The following is a 22,907-nucleotide window of genomic DNA, read 5'->3' as shown; positions in this document are numbered from 1 at the left end:
CCCAAACTGATCTTCGACTGGTCAGACCTTGAACTAGCTGGATGCTGTGCTGTTCCCTAAGGATTGGTGGGATAATTCATAGCTCCCCACATGCATAGTGTCCTATCCTAGTGACTTTTTCTCCGTTGTCTCTCTAGTCTGGCCCTGAAAGTTCAGAACTTTTGCTGCTTGAGTTGCAGCCTCAAGCAGCCTTTTGTTCCTAAAGGGCTATGGCCAAGCTAGCTGTTGAGGCCCCAGCAAACATCCACAGTCTGGAGCCAGGGTCTTTGTGGCACTGAGAAGAGGGAGGCAAGACCAGAATATAGGGGTGGGTTTGACATAAACTTGTGTGATGTCCTTGGATCTACTAGTACAGCTGCTGGTAGCATGGGAAGTGGGGGAGGAGAGCTTATATTTTTTTTTCTTGCTTTTTATTTATTCTTTTGACTTTGCTTTAATATTTCTTATTGCTTCATGAAGTCTTTAGCTTCTATTTGGTGCATTCTAATTTTCTCATTTGGACAAAATTTTTATTTTGTACCTCTTACACCAAGCTGTTAATTCCCTTTTTAATTCTTTCTTCTATAAGCCTCATTTCTTTTCCAATTTTTTTTGCTATCCTCTCATTTTATTTATAAAAAAACAATGTAAACCTTTTTTTTAAAACTCTTGCTTCATATCTTCCAAGAATTCTACTTAGAATTTTGCCCAATAGAACAGGTTAATACAAAATAGTTACAAGATTATTTTGAATGGAAAGCATTAGCAAATGGAAGGTGGGGGAGACAAAAAAGTCTTCATATAGAAGGTAGTGCCTGAATTAAGTTAGAAAATTAGAAGTCTATGGGGTAAAGGTTGCAAGGCAATGTATTCTAGCCTTAGGGGACACAGAGTAAATGCAAAGACATATAGACGAAGAGCACCCTGTGTTAATATGCTGTTTTCCCTCATTAGATTATAATATTCTTGGAGGCATGATGTATAAGGAATTGTCAGAAAAGACATATTTGGGTATACTCCATGAAAGGGAATAATCTGTAAAAAGACTGGAAAAATAGACTAAGGTGTATTATTAAAGGCTTATTATTAAATGTGTTATTAAAGGCCTTACATGTCCAACAGAGGAGTCTATATATGCTTCTAGAGAAAACAGGGAGTCACTGGAGTTTATTGAGTGGGAAGCTGGTTTATTGGGGAAGCTAGGTGGTACAGTGGATAGATTGCCTGGCCTAGTGTCAGTAAGGCTTGAGTTCAAATTCACACTCAGATACTATATGACACTCAGCCAGTCACTTGCCCTGTTTGCCTCAGTTTCCTCTCTATAAATGGGGATAATAATAATACCTACCTCCCAGGGTGGTCAATAAGGATGAAATTTGATAGTGTTTGTAAAGAACTTGGTATCGTTCCAAGAACATAGTTGGTGCTATAGAAAAATGTTAGTAAATATTATTATTAGATATGATTATGGTCAGACCTTCACTGTAGAAAAATCACTTTGGCAGCAATGTAGAGAATTGATTAGATTAAGATTTGAACCATAAGAAACCATTGCAGTAGTTGAGACAAGAGCTAACAAGTGCCTGAAGTATGAATAACAAACAAAATAAACTGAAGATGCTAATTCTTGGAAGCAATTTGACTTTGTAGGTATCACTGAGACTTAATGGGAATTTCATTGATTGGAATATAGCTTTAGAAAGGTATACCTAATTTTAAAGTAATAGGATAGTTAAAAATTGGTGAGAGGGACAGGATGATGAACTATGGTATATACTAGACTATGGAGCAATTTTCTTGTTGGAGTATACTAGAACCTGGACAGAAGTAAAAAAAAACATATGATAAGTGAGGGAAAGAAATCACAAGGCTGGCACAGAGGCAGGATGTAATAACCAGAACCAGACATCTGCTAGTGCTCTCCCTGCCAAAATCAAAGCAGCTAATAGGTTTTTTACTTTGTTTAATGCTAATTTCCTCCTCTTATGAGTATAGAAACAAACACAGGGAGATTTTATTCAGGATCTCTGTTCTTTTTCTGATTCATAGCAAGAGCATGGAAACTAAGGGAAAACTTATGGTAGCTTTTTGTGGTATGGTGGAATAGGAAGAGAAGAGGGCATCTTGGAATTTAGGATAGGCAACAAGAAGAAATTTGGCAGTATTCTAATGTGTACCTAATTTCTAAGGAAGAAAATTTCAAAGAATTTCCAGAAAGGATGAATATAGCAAGAGAAACTTAGAAATATATACATGTGTTTCAATGAAAAGGAATATGTAAGGATGAATCATTTATAAGTTAATAGGGAGATAAGAAACAACTGTCTTCTCAAAACTATAATATCTCTTTCTCTTTCATTCTTTTTTTGTTTGAGACATCTTGCACAGAACCACAAATATGGAAATATTTTACATAATTGCACATGTATAACCTACATCTGATTGCTCACTTTCTCAGAGAGTGGGGAGAACAAGGAGAAAGGAATAGAATTTATACCTCAAAACTTTTTTTAAAAAAGTTTAAAATTGTTTTAATGTGTGATTGGGGGAAAATAAAATATTGGTTTTTTAAAAATTTAAATGACAAAGGGTCTGTGGATAATTTTGTTCTGTTTTAATGATCTTCGAAAAAGAAAAAAATGGGAAGAACAGAGGACTATACCAAGGAAGGAAATCATTGCTGTATAATAGAGGTGCATAAGAGAAAGATTATATAAACTGAAGGGAAGGAATGGGGAGAATGACCATACGTAAACCTCACTTTTATTTGAATCAGACAAAAGAATATTGAACACAATTAGAGATTTCAGTATGGAAATACATTAAATTTTAAAAGGAAATACTTAGGGTCCAGAAGAATGAAAGGAAAGGAATAAGTATTTGTTAAGCATCTACCATGTGACGGGAACTGTGTTAGTACTTTACAAATATTATCTGAATTGATTCTCACAACCCTGGGAGGTAGGGGATATGACAAGCCTTGTTTTCATCCCAGGAAACAAACAGACAAAAGTTAAGTTATTTGCCCAGGGTCACTCAGGTAGGAAACATTTAAAATCACATTTGAACTCAGGTCTTCCTGACTCCAGGTGCAGTGTTCTATCTACTGTACTACCTAGTTGCCACTATAGAAGCAAGAAAAAGGGAGCTATAGAAAGGAATCTAGGAGTGCAGGACAGGTAAGGGAAAAATCAGAAGCAAATCAAATTCAAATGTTGGAGGGAACAATAAGAAAAGAGGATTATAAGGAAGAGAAAAAAGTTTTTAAAAAGCACAATGACCAAAGTCAGGGTAAAGAGAAAAGATAAGTTTTTAGAGAGAATGAACAGGGCATTTCACTTCCAAGATCACAAGTGTCAGGTAAACTACTTCTCTTTTACAACTTTCTTATTTACAAAGAGAAAGGTGAGAGCGAAAAGAAGAAAAGGTACAAGAGGACAGGATAAAAGGAAATATACAATTAAAAATGTTGTTTAAATTAAATTTAAATTAAAAATTGTGAATGAGATGAACTCATTCATAAAATGGAAGAAGTGAGTAGACTGGATTGAAAAGTAGAATCCAACTACATATTGTTTACCAAAACACTTCAAATACAAAGATTCTCTTGGAATCAAAACAAGAAATTACAACAAAATCTTTTATGCTTCAGGCAAACTAAAAAAAAAAACAGAGTAATCATGACTTCAGATAAGTATATGTATCTATGTGTATAGATATAGATGTATACATATATACACATGTGTTGTTAAGTAAGCTAGAGGAAAATAGTAAAAGGTACCAATTGGAGGACATTATAATATTCCCTTTTCAAACTTAGACAAATCTAAGCAAAAGGTAAATGAGAAATAAGGAAAGGATCTGAATAAGACTTTAGAAAATTAGGAATGATTGAGCTCTGGTGCTTACTAACTAGAAAGAGAAAGGAATTTACATATTTCTCAACTATATATGATATCTTCATAAAAAATTAACTATGTTTTGGGGACACAGAGACTTTGCCAAAAACGTAGAAAAGCAGAAATATTAAATATAGTATTTACTGATTACAGCGACATAAAAAATTCTATTCAATAAACAGTGATTAAAGAAAATTAGAAAGCATTTTTGGGAGTAAAAAACAATGTTGAAGAATTGATGGGTCAAAACAATAAATTTTAGAAGTAACAGAAAAGTTCATCAAAGATAATCATAAGAATGAGACAAAATACCTAAACTTAAGAGATTCAGTTTAAAGCAGTTTGGAGGGTAACTTTTATCTAGAAACAATTTATAAGCAAAAGAAGAAAGAACAAATCAATGAATCAGGCATGCAAAGTCAAACCCTGAACAATAAATACAAAATTCCCAACTAAGTGACAAGTAAAAATTAAAAGAACTACAGAAGAGATTAATTAAATTGAATGCAAAAAAAAAAAAAAGTCATTGAATTGATCAATGAAACTAAGAGCTGTTTTTTGGAAAAACTAATCAAACATATAAGCAACTGACCTGAATTTTAAAAGAGAGAAAACCCGAATTTTTCATGTAAAAATGAAAAAAGAACTCAATAATTAAAGAAGAGATAAAAGAAATAAATTATTTTGCTCAATCACATGCAACTGTTAATATACAGTAAATAGATGAGTATCTATAAAAATATAATAGCTAGATTAACAAGACGTAGATAATAAATAACCCAATATCAGAAAAAAAAAACTGAACAACCCACAAATTACCTGGCATAAAAAGGGAAGAAAGGAGGGAACTCAAGTGCCAGACAGATTTACAAGTGAATTCTATCAAACATCCAAAGAAATATTAATTCTAATACAACATAAGCTATCTGCAAAAATAAGAAGGTATCTTCCAATCTCTTTGTAAAATAGTCTTGCTATCTAATCCAAGAAGAGACAAAACAGAAAACTACAAATCTATCTCTCCAATAATACAAAAAATTTAAATAAATATTATCAAGCAGGCTGTAACCATATATTAGACAGATAACTCACTCTGATCAGGTTGGGTTAATACCATTATTGCTTGGAAACTCTATAAATGAATGGATTAAAAAGCATTTATTAAGTGTTATGGGGGTGAAGCCAAGATGGTGAAGTAGAAAAGATGCACATACACTAGCTCTTCCTCCACGGCCCATACTATACCTATAAAGAAAGACTCTCAACAAATTCTAAAGCAGCAGAAGCCACAGAACAGTGGAGTGGAGGAGATTTTCAGCCCAGGGTGACCTGAAAGGCCGACAGGAAAGGTCTGTCCAATCAGACAAATGTGGAGCAGAGCCCAGCCCAGCCTTGGCCATGCAGCACGGTGCATGGAGGAGGACCCAAGCAGGCCTCTGGAATGGAATCCCCAACAGCAGTAGCAGTGGTTTGCAGATCCCTCAACCAACAGGAGCCAATGGTCAGTGAGAGGGTTTTTTCAGCTGATCCAGAAGGGAGTAGGGTCTTCCCATAGCTCCGGCCTCAGGCAGTGGCCCAAGGACTGCATTGGGCTCCCACAGCAGCCTGCATTCATGGTTAGATTATAAAGCCCCTGGGGGCAGCCGATCCTACCTCAGCCCTGTGTGGCAGCCCTGCCCCCACCTAAAGCTCCTAGGTGAACTGAGCAGCTGATCTTTATCTCACAATGAATGGTGGCCCTGCCCCCGCAGCCTGTCTGAATCTCAGCCCCCAGTGCTGGCTTGGTGGAACTGGAGGCCAGGTGGCTGTGGAGAGGAAACTCTACTACTCACAGATTCTGGGCACAAAAGTTTCTATGTTGCTCCCAGACCAGTGTACATGCTTGACTGTGCCACCTTGGAGGAACTGAGATCTTACAGATCCCCATAGTATACCCTACTCTTGACAAAGGACCCAAAAGTCAAATAACTGGTTGGGAAATTGCCCAAAAAAGGAAAAAAAAAATAAGAGTATAGAAGGTTACTTTCTTGGTGAACAGATATATTCTCCCATCTTTTTGGATGAGGAACAATGCTTACCATCAGGGAAAAACATAAAGGCAGGGCTTCTGTATCCCAAACATCCAAAATAAATATTCAGTTGTCTTAGGCCATGGAAGAGCTCAAAAAGGATTTTGAAAATCATCTAAGAGAGGTGGGGTAAAAATTGGGAAGAGAAATGAGAGAGATGCAAGAAAAGCATGAAAAGTGAGTCAACACCTTGCTAAAGGAGACTCCAAAAAATGCTGAAGAAAATAATACCTTGAAAAATAGGCTAACTCAATTGGCAGAAGAGGTTTAAAAAGCCAATGAGGAGAAGAATGCTTTAAAAAGCAGAATTAACCAAATGGAAAAGGAGGTTCAAAAGCTCACTGAAGAAAATAGTTCTTTCAAAATTAGAATGGAACATATAGAGGCTAATGACTTTATGAGAAACCAAGAAATCACAAAACAAAACCAAAAGAATGAAAAAATGGAAGATAATGTGAAATATCTCATTGGAAAAACAACTGACCTGAAAAATAGATCCAGGAGAGACAATTTAAAAATTATGGGACTACCTGAAAGCCATGACCAACAAAAGAGCCTAGACATCATCTTTCATGAAATTATCAAGGAAAACTGCCCTGATATTCTAGAACCAGAGGGCAAAATAATATTGAAAGCATCCACCGATCACCTCCTGAAAGAGATCCAAAAAGAGAAACTCCTAGGAACATTGTGGCCAAATTCCAGAGTTCCCAGGTCAAGGAGAAAATATTGCAAGCAGCCAGAAAGAAACAATTTGAGTATTGTGGAAATACAATCAGGATAGCACAAGATCTAGCAGTTTCTACATTAAGAGATTGAAGGGCATGGAATAGGATATTCCAGAAGTCAAAGGAACTACGACTAAAACCAAAAATCACCTACTCAACAAAACTGAGTATAATACTTCAGGGGAAAAATAGTCTTTCAATGAAATAGAGGATTTTCAAGCATTTTTGATGAAAAGACCAGAGGTGAAAAGAAAATTTGACTTTCAAACACAAGAATGAAGAGAACCAGGAAAAGGTAAACAGGAAAGAAAAATCATAAGGGACTTACTAAAGTTGAACTGTTTACATTCCCACATGGAAAGACAATATTTGTAACTCTTGAAACTTTTTTCAGTATCTGGGCAGTTGGTGGGAATACACACACACACACACACACACACACACACACATATATAGACAGAGAGAGAGAGCTCACAGAGTGAGCTGAATAGGAGCGGATCATATCTAAAAAAATGAAATTAAGGGGTGAGAGAGGAATATATTGGGAGGAGTAAGGGAGAAATGGAATGGGGCAAATTTTCTCTCATAAAAGAGGCAATAAAAAGACTCCTCAGTGGAAGGAAAAAGTGGGGAGGTGAGAGAGAAAAGGTGAAGCTTACTCTCATCACATTTGACTCAAGGAAGGAATAAAATGCACACTCATTTAGGTATGAAAACATATCTTACAATATACAGGAAAGTGGGGGAGAAGGGGATAAGCAGGTTGAGGGGGATGATGGAAAGGAGGGCAATGGAAGGAGGGAGCATTTAGAAGTCAACACTCTTGGGGAGGGACAAGGTCAAAAGGGAGAATAGAAGAAATGGGGGATAAGATAGGATGGAGGGAAATATAATTAGTCTTACACAATATGACTATTATGGAAGTCATTTGCAAAACTACACATATACAGCCTATATTGAATTGCTTTGCCTTCCCAGCAGGGATGGTTGGGGAGGGAGGAAGGAAGAGAAGTTGGAACTCAAAGTTATAGGAACAACCGTTGAGTATTATTCCTGCATACAACTGGGAAATAAGAAATATAGATAATGGGGTATAGAAATTTATCTTGCCCTACAGGACAAAAGAGAAGATGGGGATTAGGGAAGGGAGGGATGTTAGAAGGGAGGGCAGATTGGTGGTAGGGGTAATTAGAATGCTAAGCTTTTGGGGGTGGGGGAGGGGAGAGATGGGAAGAAAATTTGGAACTCAAAATTTTGTGGAAATGAATGTGGAAAACAAAATAAATAAATAAATTTTTAAAAAATAAAAAATAAATGACAAGAAGTGTTGTGTCAAGTACTATGTTTGCAATGGGGATAAAAATAAAAAAACAAATCCTTGCTCTTAAGAAGCTTACATTTTAATCAAGGGAGATAACACAAGTAAGATGGTTCAACTGCAGGCAAAAATGAAAATCTCAGTGGTCTTTAGGGTGCATCAGCTGGACAGATAGAGAACCCCTATCCTACATTACTAGTCCCTTCTCAAATGGAGAAAAAAGAAAAACAAAACCAAAAATATATTTCTTTCTGCATTTTTAATCTATTACTCTCTGACAAGAGGTAAGTACTATGCTTCATAATCTTTAATCCTCTTAAATCATGAACAGTCATTTCATTGATCTGAGTTCTCAAATATTTCAAAATTGTTTTTTCTCTCTAACGTTATTGTAGAAATTATTCTCTTGGTCCTGCTCATGTCACTCTGTGTCAATTAATGCAAATAATTTCTACCAAAGAAAAATATTCCATAATATTCATGTGCATCATCAAGTCAGCCATTCCTCAAATGATGGATATCCATCTTTTAACATTTGTATCTTTCTGAATTTGTTTGTGAAGTTTTCATGCAAAGAAAACATGGACGATTTTTAAAGGTTCCAGCCACAACTACAAAATATGCCAACTCCCTTCTATTTTAACTTATTGGCCACTAGAGGTCTATCATATCTGATATTTCTTTTTAAAATACATTTTATTGCTATCTTTGGATTTTACTCTGTCAAAATTTCTTCCAGTATCCCTTCTCTTTCACAGAGCTATCCCACACAATAAAAAATATTTTTTTAGAAAAAATAGAAAGAAGAGGAAGAGAAATCAGTAAAACTAACCAATATAAAATCCTGTATGGCTTTTAAAACCCTGACCTTTTTTCAGTATTCTCATGCCTTCCATCAGATATTTTGTCATGAGGGGACACTAATTGCTTGTATTTTCATTGTTCTTTCTTTAAATTTTCTCCCTCCTCATCTTCTCCTCTCTAACTTTCTTAAAGTCACAGATAAGATCCTACCTCATGCAAGAAGACTTCCCCACTCTTCCTTAATCATTGCGCCTTTCTATTGAGACTACCTCCCATTTATGCTATATAATATTATTTGTACATAGTTCGCATGCTGTCTCCCTCTTTAGTCTGTTTTGCCTTTCTTTGTGCACAGTGCCTGGCATATAGTTGGGGTTTAATCAATTCCTGTTGCCTTGAATAAAGTGGAAAAGTCTGAAAATTTATGCAATGTTCCACAACTGTGAACTTCTTGCTTCTGCAAAGGAATAAAATGGGGTTGTGATCTTATATCTCTTCTTTGGATTTTGCTAGTTCTTTCCAAGTTTGAAATGTTCACTGTTGATTATTTTATGCATATTATTCTTTGCATTTATGTTTTTTAATCATTGCATATATTGCTTTCTTAGTACTGTTTATTTTGCATCAGCTCATATAAGTCACTCCATGTTTTTCTGTATTCATCATATTCATCTTTTCTTATGGCATAATAATATTCTATAACATTCACATACATTAACGTGAGCTCCTCCGTGAGCTATGAACTCCTCTACTCCCCTCCTCCTCTTTCTATTACTACTATTACTCTAGTACTCCGGTGCTTTCTGCCTCTTCCTCCTTCATCCTGATTGCCTTTCTCCTTACCAAGGCTAACCCCTCATTCTCTTCAAAAGATCCCAGTCCATCCTGTATCTGCAAGTAGATTGCCCCTTCTTTTGTCCTTGTTTTTTCACTTATTTTCAGTCTCTTTCTCTCATTGGTGCACTCCCTACTTCCTACAAATAAGCTCACCTCCCCCAAGCTGACACAACCCTCACTTGATCTTTCCGGCCCTCCTAACTACATCATATATCTTTTCTGCCCTTTCTAGATAAATTTCTCTAAAAGATTGTCTATCATAGGTGACCACTTTCTCTTCTCTCACTCTCTTCTCAACCCCTTATAATCCAGCTTCCAACCTTATCGTTCTATTGATATTGTTCTGAGCTCTCTCCAAAGTTACTAATGATCTCTTAGTTGCCAAAACCTTTTCTCAAATCACATTATCATTGACTTCTCTGCAGCCTTTGACAGTGCTGATCACTGTCTCTTCCATGATTTTCTCTTCTAAGATTTCAGGATGCGACTTTCTCTTGGTTCTTATCCTTCCTTTAACTGGTCCTTCTATGTTTCCTTTGCTGAATCCTCTACCAGATCATACCTACTCACCTTAGGTATCCATCAGGGCTGTCTCTTGGGTACTCTTCTCTCCCCCTATACTACTCTACTTGGCAATCTCATCAACTCTCATAGAGTTAATCACCATACCCATGATTCTCTAAAATCCCATATTTTGCTGAAAGCCTTCTCCAACCTCTATTGATTCTTGTGCTTTCCCTCTGTTAATTATTTCCTATTTATCTTATATATAGTTTGCCTTGTATGTATTTTTGCATGTTGTCAGATTACAAACTGCTTGAGGGCAATGACTGTCTTTTGCCTTTTTTAATACCCAGCACTCAGCACAGTTCCTGGCACATAGTACCCACTTAATAAACATTTCATAATTAATTGATGTACCTTGGTTTAACCATTCCTCTATGGATGGGCATCTACTTTGTTCCTGGGTCTTTACTATCCCAGTAAGTATTGTCATACAAATAGAGTGTACATAGAGTCTTTTTTTTTGCAATTGTTCTCCTTGGGATATATGGCTAACAGTGGACATCTGCTTATGGACATTTTAGCCACTTTAGTTAATTCCAAATTGTTTTCTAAAAAGGATTTACAAGTACATAACTCTACCAACAACCAACAGTGGGCTTACCTTTCCATAGCACTTCTAATAGTAACTGTTCCTCAACTTTTATAATCTTTTCGGATGATATCAATTTGCTGAGTGTTAGGTAAAACCTCAAGACTATTTTCACTTGCTTTTCTCTTACTATTATTAATATCCTAGAGTGTTCTTTTAAATTATTATTGCCAAATTGTATTTGTATTGAGAACTTGTGCTGCTATTAATATTTTGATGTGCACAGGGACTTTTTTTTATTGATGACATCCTCACAGTTTCCTATCCAACTTTTTCTAAAGATCTACTTAAGTTGGGGTGTTTTTTTTTGTTAGATTTGTCAGGGATTGAAAGGAGGTACAAGGAAATTCCTAAATGATATATTTTATTGTCTATTTCCTCTAAGTAAATATATAGTGAATACCATTAATTTTTCCTGTAAGCATTCATGTGCTATGTCATTTTGATTATGATAGATTATCTTATTAACAGCATTCTCCAAAACTGGCTGGTCAGTCCTTTTCATTCTCAGCTGACTAAATATTGGATTCAGCAGGGAACCAAAGTAAAAGAGAGAGAAATCCAGCCAGAAAGACAAGCAGATTGAACACAATACTGATTAACTTTTTTCATATCATTATACTCTTCAGTCAGACTTACACCATGATTTTGCTAAATTAAAAGTATCATGTCAGAAATAATTCAAAATGGGCTAGAGAAACCTCAGCTAAACTTGCTAAAGAATGAGAGAATGGATTTTAAATTTAAAGAATTTTGGCAGCTCACAGTACAAAATTTCCATTGCTCATCTGGCTGGATGTCTGGTTCTTTAAGTACAAAAAAATGGTACACTTGAATGTCAGAGTTTGAATAAGACTTACTAAATACAACAAATACATAAAGACTTACTGGGACTAGAAGCAGTCTGAGCTATTGCTCTGGCAAAGAAACAATACGTTACTATAAATAAACTTTCATAAAAGTTATAGCCATAACTAGTGTGCTTGATGAAACATTGTGTAAATTGGGGCTTATTCCCCTCCTCATTCACTCCTAGTTATGTGAATGTTTTGACAACTTTATAGGATGATTTTTCATTTACTGGTCTACAAAATACAACGCTGAAAATTATCAAAAGTTTTTTTTTACTGGCATAAGAAAAAGCACAATGCAGTTTTCATGTTTATCTCTTTTTATCATGTCTATTTTACTGCCACCTTGCCTGAAATTAGGATTGTTACTCATTTTTTTTTTTTTAGTTTTCTTGAACAATAATAGATTTTGAGAGAGCTCCTTATTTTAGTTCTGGGTGAATACTCATGTTTTAAGAATATTTCTTTTAAAAATACATATTTTTGAATTCTACTTTCTAAGTCATTCTACTTTCCTTTTATTGGTTGAATTTGTCCCATTCACATTCATGATCTGTGATTTTTACTTGTGTATTTCCCTTCATACTGTGTTCTTCTGTCTTTTTCTCTCATTGTTCCTCAGTACTCGCATTAAAAGAAAAATAAAAGATGGCAAAAGAGAAGGAAGTTTGTTTTTTACACTAGTGTTCTTAGGTGAAATGATAGGTTTCTTTTCCCCTGCCCCTCTCCTTTCATCCTTGCCCTGTCCTTCATCAGTTTTTTTCTTTTTTTCTTTTTCCTTTCCTTTTAAACCCCATCTTTGATCTCTTTCCCTCCAGCTTAAACTTTTCTCTTCCCCCTCTCTTTCCCAGCTTATTTAATTGTTGAGTACAGGATAATACATTTCTTTTTTTTCTTTTTCTTAAATTAAATTTATTTATTTAACTTTTAACATTCATTTTCACAAAATTTTGGGTTACAAATTTTCTCCCCTTTTATCCCCTCCCCCCCCAAACACCAAGCATTCTAATTGCCCCTATGACCAATCTGCTCTCTCTTCTATCATCCCTCTCTGCCCTTGTCTCCGTCTTCTCTTTTGTCCTGTAGGGCCAGATAGCTTTCTATACCCCTTTACCTGTATTTCTTATTTCCTAGTGGCAAGAACATTACTCGACAGTTGATCCTAACACTTTGAGTTCCACCTTCTTTACCTCCCTCCCTCTCCACCCCTCCCCTTTAGAAGGCAAGCAATTCAATATAGGCCAAATCTGTATAGTTTTGCAAATGACTTCCATAATAGTTGTGTTGTATAGGATTAACTATATTTCCCTCCATCCTATCCTGTCCTCCATTACTTCTATTCTCTTTTAATCCTATCCCTCCCCATGAGTGTCGACCTCGAATTGCACTCTCCTCCCCATGCCCTCTCTTCTATCATCCCCCCCACCCTGCTTGTCCCCTTATCCCCCACTTTCCTGTATTGTGAGATAGGTTTTCCTACCAAAATGAGTGTGCATTTTATTCTTTCCTTTAGTGGAATGTGATGAGAGTAGACTTCATATTTTTCTCTCACCTCCCCTCTTTATCCCTCCACTAATGAGTCTTTTGCTTGCCTCTTTTATGAGAGATAATTTGCCTCATTCCATTTCTCCCTTTCTCCTCCCAATATATTTCTCTCTCACTGCTTGATTTCATTTTTTTTTAAGATATGATCCCATCCTCTTCAATTCACTCTGTGCACTCTGTCTCTATGTATGTGTGCATGTGTGCATGTGTGTGTGTGTAATCCCACCCAGTACCCAGATACTGAAATGTTTCAAGAGTTACAAATATTGTCTTTCCATGTAGGAATGTAAACAGTTCAGCTTTAGTAAGTCCCTTATAACTTCTCTTTGCTGTTCACCTTTTCCTGGTTCTCTTCATTCTTGTGTTTGAAAGTCAAATTTTCTTTTCAGCTCTGGTCTTTTCATCAAGAAAATTTGAAAATCCTCTATTTCATTGAAAGACCAATTTTTCCCCTGAAGTATTATACTCAGTTTTGCTGGGTAGGTGATTCTTGGTTTTAGTCCTAGTTCCTTTGACTTCTGGAATATCCTATTCCATGCCCTTCGATTCCTTAATGTAGAGGCTGCTAGATCTTGTGTTATCCTGATTGTATTTCCACAATACTTGAATTGTTTCTTTCTAGCTGCTTGCAATATTTTCTCCTTGACCTGGGAACTCTGGAATTTGGCCACAATGTTCCTAGGAGTTTCTCTTTTTAGATCTCTTTCAGGTGGTGTTCTGTGGATTCCCTGAATATTTATTTTGCCCTCTGGTTCTAGAATCTCAGGGCAGTTTTCCTTGATAATTTCATGAAAGATGATGTCTAGGCTCTTCTTTTGATCATGGCTTTCAGGTAGTCCCATAATTTTTAAATTGTCTCCCCTGGATCTATTTTCCAGGTCTGTTGTTTTTCCAATGAGATATTTCACATTATCTTCCATTTTTCCATTCTTCTGTCTTTGTTCTGTGATAGCTTGCTTTCTCATAAAGTCATTAGCCTCCATCTGTGCCATTTTAATTTTGAAAGAACTATTTTCTTCAGTGAGCTTTTGAATTTCCTTTTCCATTGGCTAATTCTGCTTTTGAAAGCATTCTTCTCCTCATTGGCTTTTTGAACCTCTTTTGCCAATTGAGTTAGGCTAGTTTTCAAGGTGTTAATTTCTTCAACATTTTTTTGGATCTCCTTTAGCAGGGAGCTAATCTGTTGTTCATGCTTTGACTTCATGTTTCTCATTTCTCTTCCCAGCTTTTACTCTACCTCTCTAACTTGATTTTCAAAATTCTTTTTGAGCTCTTCCATGGCCTGAGCCCATTGGGTGGGCTGGGACACAGAAGCCTTGATTTCTGTGTCTTTGCCTGATGGTAAGCATTGTTCTTCCTCATCAGAAAGGAAGGGAGGAAATGTCTGTTCTCCAAGAAAGTAACCTTCTATTGTCTTATTTCTTTTCCCTTTTCTGGGCATTTTCCCAGCCAGTGACTTGACCTCTGAATATTCTCCTCACACCCACCTCGCCTCCTGATCCTCCCAGCCAGCGTTTGGGGTCTGAGATTCAAATGCTGCTTCCAGCCTTAGGGCTTTTGGTGGGGGCAGGGCTGCTATTCAGTGTGAGATTAAGTTCAGGTGGTCAGGTCGGGGCAGGGCCTCCTCTCAGGCTCAGTTCCCTCAGGGGGTTTATGCACAGACCTTCCACAATGGATCCAGGCTCCCGCCCACTTGGGGAGCCCTGGTCTGCAGCCGCCTCTCAGCTTCTACCTCCCCGGGGGGCCCGAATCATGGGGGCACCCCACTCCCCTCTCGACCCGCCACAGAGACTCTCTCACCGACCCCCGTCACCTGTGGGTGGAGGTACTTGTGCGGCCGCTGGTGATCCCGTCCCTGAAGCCTGGTCGGATCTGTTTCTCTCCGTGCCGCGGCCGCAGCAGGTCTGGGCTGGGCTGGGCTCCGCGTCTGCAGCATGACGGACCTTTTGCGAGAGGTTTGTAGGTCCCTCTGTGGGTGGAGGGACCCGTGTGGCCGCTGGAGATCCCGTCCCTGAAGCCCGCTCAGATCTTTTCCTCTCGGTGCCGTGGCCACGGCAGGGCTGCACTCAGCTCCCAGTCCCAGCGCCCAGTCCGCAGCGTGAAAGACCCCCCGCGAGAGGTTTGCAGGTCTCTCTGGAACAGAAATCTCCCTCGCTCCAATGTTCCATGGCCTCTGGGTGCAGAGTTCGCCGTGAGTTACTTCCTTGTAGCCGTTCTATGTGTTGTGGGTTCGGAGCTATGTGTATGGGCATCTTTCTACTCCGCCATCTTGGCTCTGCCCCCCAGGATAATACATTTCTACACCAAACTCTGGAAGGTTGGAGGGGGATGGAGCGTGGGTATTCAACCTTACTCTCTTCAGATGAAAATGAAGTTCATAGGATTCACATTATGCTCCTCTTCCTTCGTGTTTGTATACTTTTCATCTCATGCCCTTCTATTTTGTAAGTTAGCAAGTTTCTTCCCCTTTCTTCTCCTTTTTCTCTCATTTACTTCTTCCTAAGAACATCAAAACCAAACACACTGACTTCCTTCCCTCCCAGGACTTAGATGCACCTAACTAAATTTTCCCTATGACCTATAAAAATATTAGAAAGCATATTTGTTTCTCCTACCTTTATTAGAATGTAAATAATTTATCCCTAGATATTTCTTTTGCATTGAGGGAACTGTCTTTACCTCAGCTTTTCTATTTTTCTCCCCATTTGTGTTTGAATTTCAAAATTTCTACACAGTTCTGGGTTTTTCATCAGGAATGTTTGAAAGTACTCTACTTCATTAAAAATCCTTTTTTCCCCTTTAAGATTATACTCAGATTTTTCTTGATTCTAAGACTTTATCTTTTGTTTTGAGCCATCGCTGTTATTGTTATTGTTGTTTTTCAGTTGTGTCCAACTCTTCATGACCCTATTTCAAGTTTTCTTGGCAAAGATACTGGAGGAGTTTGCCACTTCCTTCTCCAGCTCATTTTACAGATAAGAAAACTGAGGCAAACAGGGTTAAACAACTTGCCCAGGGTCACACAGCTAGTAAGTATCTGAGGCCAGATTTGAACTAGAGAGGAAGGAATACTTTACCTGCCTGATCTAAGGAGAAGGGAAGAATTTATGACCAAACAAGAGATAGAGAGCATTACTAGATGTAAAATAGATAGCCTTAATTATATTAAAATTTAAAAGGTTTTCACAAACAAAACCAATGCAATCAAGATTAGAAGGAAGCAGGAAATTGAGGGAGAAAATTAATGGCAAGTTCCTCTGATAAAGGCCTCATTTCTCAAATATATAGAGAACTCATTCAAATTTATTAAAAAAAAAGAAAAACCAAATCATTCTCCAATCAATAAATAGCTAAAGGATATGACTGGGCAGTTTTCAAATGAAAAATTCAAAGTTATCAATAATCAATTGGAAAAAAATTCTCTAAATCAATCTAATCTATTGACTAGAGGAATGCAAATTAAAACAATTCTGAGGTACCCCATCACAACTGTCAGATTGGTTAATATGACAGAAAAGGAAAATGACAAATGTGTGGGGATGTGGGAAAATAGGGACACTAATACACTAAATGGAATTGTGAACTGATCCAACCATTCTGGAGAACAATTTGAAACTACGTGCATATCCTTTGATCCAGCAATACCACAACTAAATCTGTATACCAAAGAGATTTTTTAAAAATGGTGGGGAGAGAGGACCTATTAGTATGAAAATATTTTGTACCTCTTTTTATAGTGGCAAAGGATTGGAAAGTGAGGGGATGCCCATCAATTAGGGAATGGCTGAACAAGTTGTAGTATATGATTGTAAAGGAATATTACAGTAGCACAAGAAATGATGAACAAGCAGGTTTCATAAAAGCCTGGAAAGACTTATATGCATTGATGCAAAATGAACTGATACAGAACCGGAACACTGTACACAGTAACAGGAATACCATACAATGATCAGCTGTGAATGACTTGGCTATTCTCAGCAAAACGATTATTCAAGACAATCTCAAAGAACTCATGATGAAAATACTATTCACCTCCAGAGAAAGAGCTGGTGGAGTCTGAATGCATACTATTTTTCACTTTCTATATTTTTTTCATGTTTTTTTTTCCTCTAGGTCCATGTCTTCTTTTATAATATGACTAATACGATCATATGTTTTGCATCATTGAACATGTATAGTGTATTAAATTGCATATTGTCTCAGGAAAAGGGAAGTGAGGGTGGGAGGGAAAATTTGGAACTCAAATTTTTTTAAAAGAATGTTAAATGCTGTCTTTACATGTAACAGGAAAAGCAAAATATTATTTAAAATATAAATGCTAGCTGACAGACTGAATCATTGCTCATTCTGGTACATTTTTAGATTTTGATAGGAGTGTTTTGTGAGATCCGGACTCCTTTTGATGCTAACATATTTCCATCTTCCTACAGTTCCTTCTCTGTATCTTGAAGAAACATGAAGTAGGGAGAAGATCTCTGATGGCCTAGTACTCTCCAAGTCATCGTGTGTTTGGTGGACCAGCTACAATAGTCTAAATCTGAGCACAAAAATACATAGTTTCACCACTCAGGAAAAGATGTGAGTGAGAAACTTAGAGAATATTCAGTGTAACTAATGGTCATACCCCTAGTTACCCAAGATGAAAAGGAGGAGAAAGGAAATGGTGGGCTACAACTGATTTGTAGTCAGTTTTAAAAGTCCTTTTTTAAAAAAAAAATTATTTGCTGTCATTAACCAAAATCTAACTTCTCACCCTCCCACTCAAACCAATCTTCCCTACTCCCCCAAATGAGAACACATGAAAAACAAGCCCCTTCAAAACATGTCTAGTCAATCAAAATAAATGTCCACTTTGGCCATGTTTAAAAATTTTTTGTTTCTTTCATCCTTCTGAACTCTTCACCTCTCTATCAGGAGATGGATAGCATATATCCCCATTAGTCATCTCGAATTCTTGTTGGTCATTACATTGAGTAGAGTTTAGCACAGGAGTATTTCATCACATTTATAAACTGTAACTTGTTTAATTCACTTATTTAGGGGTACCTCCTAAGATTCCCATTTTGTCACCTCAAAAAGAGTGAGAAATAGTTTTGTACATCCTTAGTTTGCTTTGCTAAGGACTGCTCTCTCCTTTAACCTCCCCTTGCTCTAATTCCCCCTTTTCCATCCTTCCCTTTCCCTATTTCCATGTTGAGTGAAATGTATTTCTCTACCCTACTGTGTCTATGTACATTCTCCTTTCTTCTGACCAATTTAGATGAGAATTGAGTTCGTGTCAGTTACTCTCCCCACCCTCTCCACTTTGCTTGTATAAGATCTCTACTGGTACACTTTCATTATATGAGATAATATTTCCTAATCATCATTTTCCTTGCCCCTCAATATATTCCTTTTCTACTCTCTTTTCATTCTTTTCTTAAGATCATCAAGACAAAACAAAACCATGCCCAGGTCTTGTCTAATTAGACTCTTTCTGTGGACTCTGATGATGATAGGATTCATAAGGGGTATGTGTATCATCTCCCCATACTTGAAAATTAGTAGTTCACACTTATTTAGTTAGTCTTTTACTAGTGTTCATTCATGTTTACCTTCTTACGTGACTCTTCACTCCTGTGTTTGAACTTCAGAATTTCACCGTAGCTTTGGATGTTTCATTCAGAATGCTTGGAAGTTCTCTATTTCATTAAATATCCTTTTTTTCCCCCCTGTGGTATCATTCTGAGCTTTGCTGGGTAAACTCTTTTTCATCTGTAAGCTTATATCCTTTGCCTTCTGAAATACTGCCTTCCATGTTCTCTTATCCTTTAGCGGGTTCCACATCATGATTTTCGCTTCCCTGTACTTGAATTCTTTCTCTGTCATTGCTTGCAGTATTTTTCTTGGATCCAGAAGCTGTAGATATTGGCTATCATGGCACTGAAAGTTTTCATTTTGGGATTTTTTTGGAGCTTTTTGTTGGATTCTTTCTATTTCCATCTGGCTCCAAGAATTGAGGCAGGTTTCTTTTAAGATTTCTTGAAATGTAATGTCTGGGCTCTTTTTTTTGGCCATGGTACTCAGATAGTCCAATGGTTCTTAATTTTTTTTCTCTGCAATCTCTTTCGTATGTCAGTTGTTTGTTTTGTTTTGTTTTTGAGATAATCTTACATTTTCTTCTATTTTTTTAAACCTTTTGACTATAATATTTCCTCTTGCCTCATGGAGTCATTGGCTTCTATTTGGTCCATTTGAATTTTCAGGGTGTTTGCTGCTTGGGCAAGTATTTGTAACCCTTGAGCCAAGCTATTACTTCCCTTTCAAGTTCTTTCTTCTGTAGCCCTCATTTTCCCCCCATTTTTTCCTTCAAGCACTCTCATTCCATTTATAAAAACATTTTAAACTCTTTTTCTTGCTTCTTCTTTTCCAGGATTCTGGTTGAGTCTGTGCTCACCCTGAGTTTTCTCTGAGACATTTCTTGTAGATGTTGTGCATTCATTCTCTTTGGCATTTATGTGTTCAGGCTCCCTGTCATAATAATAGCTCTTTATAGTGAGGTTCTTTGCTTGTTTGCTCATTCTTCCAGCTCACTCCCTGATTTCAGACTTGACATTAGAGTTGAATTCTGCTATACTTCTGGAGGGAAGACCTGAACGAGTCCTGTTGATGCTTCTTTAGGGTACTGAATATTGTGTTATTCCAGGATCTCAGGGAGAGGCTGGGGACCTGCAATCTTTCAGCATTCCCAAAGTGATCTGACCCAGGATAAAGTTTTTTGCTGCCTGCCCCACAATTCATCAGAGTTTTGTAAGATTTGGACCATGGTTTGTATCTGTGCAAGGACCTAGTACTGGCAAACTCCCCTATCAAACAACTGGAAAGCTGTTGATTCAGAGTTGCAGAATTACAGGTTTCCCTTCAGTCTGGGTTTCCTGCCTTGGTTATTCCTTTGCAGGCTAGGTTACATGCTGGAAGGGAGACCCTGCTTTGAGGCTAGGGTTTGAGCTCAACTGCTGCTGCTTCTGACTCCTTTTTCAGTACTCTGGCTAGGGCTTTCCCATCAAGAACAGTGCTTACCACTGGGGACAGGTCCTTTTCTCACTCTGCTGTGGATCTGTGACCCAGATTTGGGTAGTGGACACCAGTGTTGGCATCTATCCCTGTATCAGTGACTTGATAGACTCCCAGTCTCTCTTCTAGCTCTTGGGCCTTCTCTTACCTGGACACTGGAGTGCTTGGTGTGCTCCTAGCCAGACACCCATCCCCAGCATCCTCAGATCTCCTTGTCTATCTCCTCATGCTGAGGTAGGCTGGATGAAGGGACTCACTGCCACTTTTTTCTGGATTTCCCCAGTAAGATTCAGTCTGGTGCTTTTCTAGATATGTTGGGAGGAGTTCATGGACTCACTGTGGCTCATTGCACTGCTTCTTACTTGGAAGCAATGCCATCTTGGCTCTGCCTTTGGGAAGGTCTTCAGAGACCCAACAAACCAAGGCCTTGACCACCAAATTAAAAAACTCCAATATTAGTAAAAGTGAGATTGTTGTTCTTAAAAGTTTCTACAAATACTAGTGGTATATTTTTGCAGCTCTAGGAAAATTCGGTGTACCACTGAGTGTGGTTCAGTCCCACTCTTCATGACCCCATGTGGAATTTTCTTGGCAAAAATACTGTAGTGGTTTCCTTTTCCTTCTAAAGCTCATTTTAAAGATGAGGAACCTGATTACATTGATGTACTGCTGATTACATTTGTGTAAATCCAATGAATTTCCCATCTCCCTTAATTTAACTTGATGCTTGTATGTGAGTGCTTGTCTGCTTCACTCTGAGTTATTAACCTTGCTCTCTATTTTTTTTTGTCTCTCTATCACTTGGTCTCTTTTCCCTCCCCCAATATTTCTTTTTTCCTTTCTTTTTTCTTGCTTGTTGTTTTTCCCTTAACTAGTAAAAATATAGGATTTAAGCCTTTTTTAAAAATTGTTATATTAACTGAATATTCTACTAAAGTCCAACTCCAATACTTCATCATGATTTAGAGGTGACTCCCCCCTGCCAATTTCTGAAGGCTATTCCAGAAGACTAAACATTTTATCAAGTCCTTCCAAACTGGAAAAACCACTGAGTATGGGTCCAGGAATACACTTTGAATCTGTTGACTAGACAATTAGTCTTTCTACGTTCAGAGAAACTCATCAGTAGAGCACTGGCCAAAGAATTTTTTTTTTGCCAAAGGATTTTTTGCTAAGATATAGAGGGATTTGCTAAGCTATCTTCAGTAATGAAAAGAGAATCAAATCATTCATCCCAGACGTGCTAAAGTATGATCAAATAAAGTTTTGCTCTATTCTCTCAATCTGAAAAGCAGAGAAGTAGAATGATTTCATGTATTTCTGCAAAACTAATAATTAGTCATAGGGTCATGGATTTAGAGGCTACATAGCATAGTGGAAAGAGTATAGGAACTGGGGTCAAAGGATCAAGGTGCAGATCCTATATCTGCCACTGTGCGACCTTGGGCAAGTTTCTCACTCCCTCCAGATCTCAATTTTCCCATATGTAAAATGAAGGGCTTGTATTGACCTCTACAGTGACTTTGGGTGACCTCTAAGGTACTTCCAGTTGGAATCTACAGATAATCTAGTCCAACTTCTTCATTTTACAGATTAGGAAAATAAGATCCAGGTAGCGGGTCTAAGTGACTTGACTAAGGTCACACTATGTGCTTCAACTCCAAAGCCAGGGCTCTTTCCACTTTGATGATCTGTGATTGCATCAGTATTGATACTCATTGAATAGGAGAATATCAATGAATACAAGCATTTCATCCTTTGTTGCCAAAAAAGACCGTGCCATCAGAGAAATAATGACATGACTTGCACTTGACTTTGTTTTTGAGTGGGGTAGGGCTGTGCAGGTCACCAGCCTCACTTCTCCTCCAGAGCCATCTGAATCCAGTGACCAGATATTCATCAGGATGACTGGAGATGATCCAGGATGAGGCAATTGGGGTTAAGTGACTTGCCCAAGGTCACACAACTAGTGAGTGTCAAGTGTCTGAGGTGAGATTTGCACTGAGGTCCTCTTGACTCCTGCACTGGTGCTCTCTCCACTGCACCACCTAGCTGTCCCATATCACTGAATATGACTTTATAAAAGGTCATTGAGAGGAGCTATGACTTGAATATTCATCATCAGGTAGCCATCCTAGTGACAAACCTCTCAAAATTTAGCCTTGCTAATCCTACATCAAGCATACTTGCTTCATGCTCAAAGTCTTTCCATCTTGGTAGGGCCTTACAGTGGTTATACTCCATTATCAAAGGTTTTGGGAACTCAAGGTCCCCCATATAGCACTAACAGTGCCAACATTAGCCAAATTAAAGCCCCTTTAACTTGTAAAATCATGAAATGCTACAAGTTCAGCAATAACTACCATATTGAAATGCTTTCTAATTTCTTCCTCTGGGCTCTTTTGTCTCCCCACCTAAATTGGAAACCTGTTGAAGGCCAGAACTGCTTCTACATCCCCACATTGTACCTACAGGCCAGCACCAAGCTCTTATGGAAGTTCTACAGCCAAAGCATGCATCATGGTCATGAAAACACATTTTTTTCCACATAACTGCAAGCAGAATTAATCAGGGATGTGGTCCAAGTCAATAATATGGCTAAACTTTGTCTGTTTGGAGGTTTTCCCAGGACAAGTAGCAGTATTTTCTACAAGGGAGACCAGAGGAT

The 22,907-nt window shown here is 37.7% G+C and overlaps 1 protein-coding gene across 3 annotated transcripts in view; it reads right to left on the bottom strand.

The window, feature by feature from the left end:
• The window catches only part of MAPK10 (mitogen-activated protein kinase 10), a 162,507-nt gene that overhangs the window by 127,771 nt on the left and 11,829 nt on the right, over window positions 1–22,907 (bottom strand). The gene's annotated exons all lie outside the window — the stretch shown is intronic.

Source organism: Notamacropus eugenii, chromosome 7, assembly GCF_028372415.1.
Source record: "Notamacropus eugenii isolate mMacEug1 chromosome 7, mMacEug1.pri_v2, whole genome shotgun sequence".
NCBI lineage: Eukaryota > Metazoa > Chordata > Mammalia > Diprotodontia > Macropodidae > Notamacropus > Notamacropus eugenii.
Note: the sequence above shows the minus strand (reverse complement) of the source record. Positions and strands in the feature narration are given on the sequence as shown.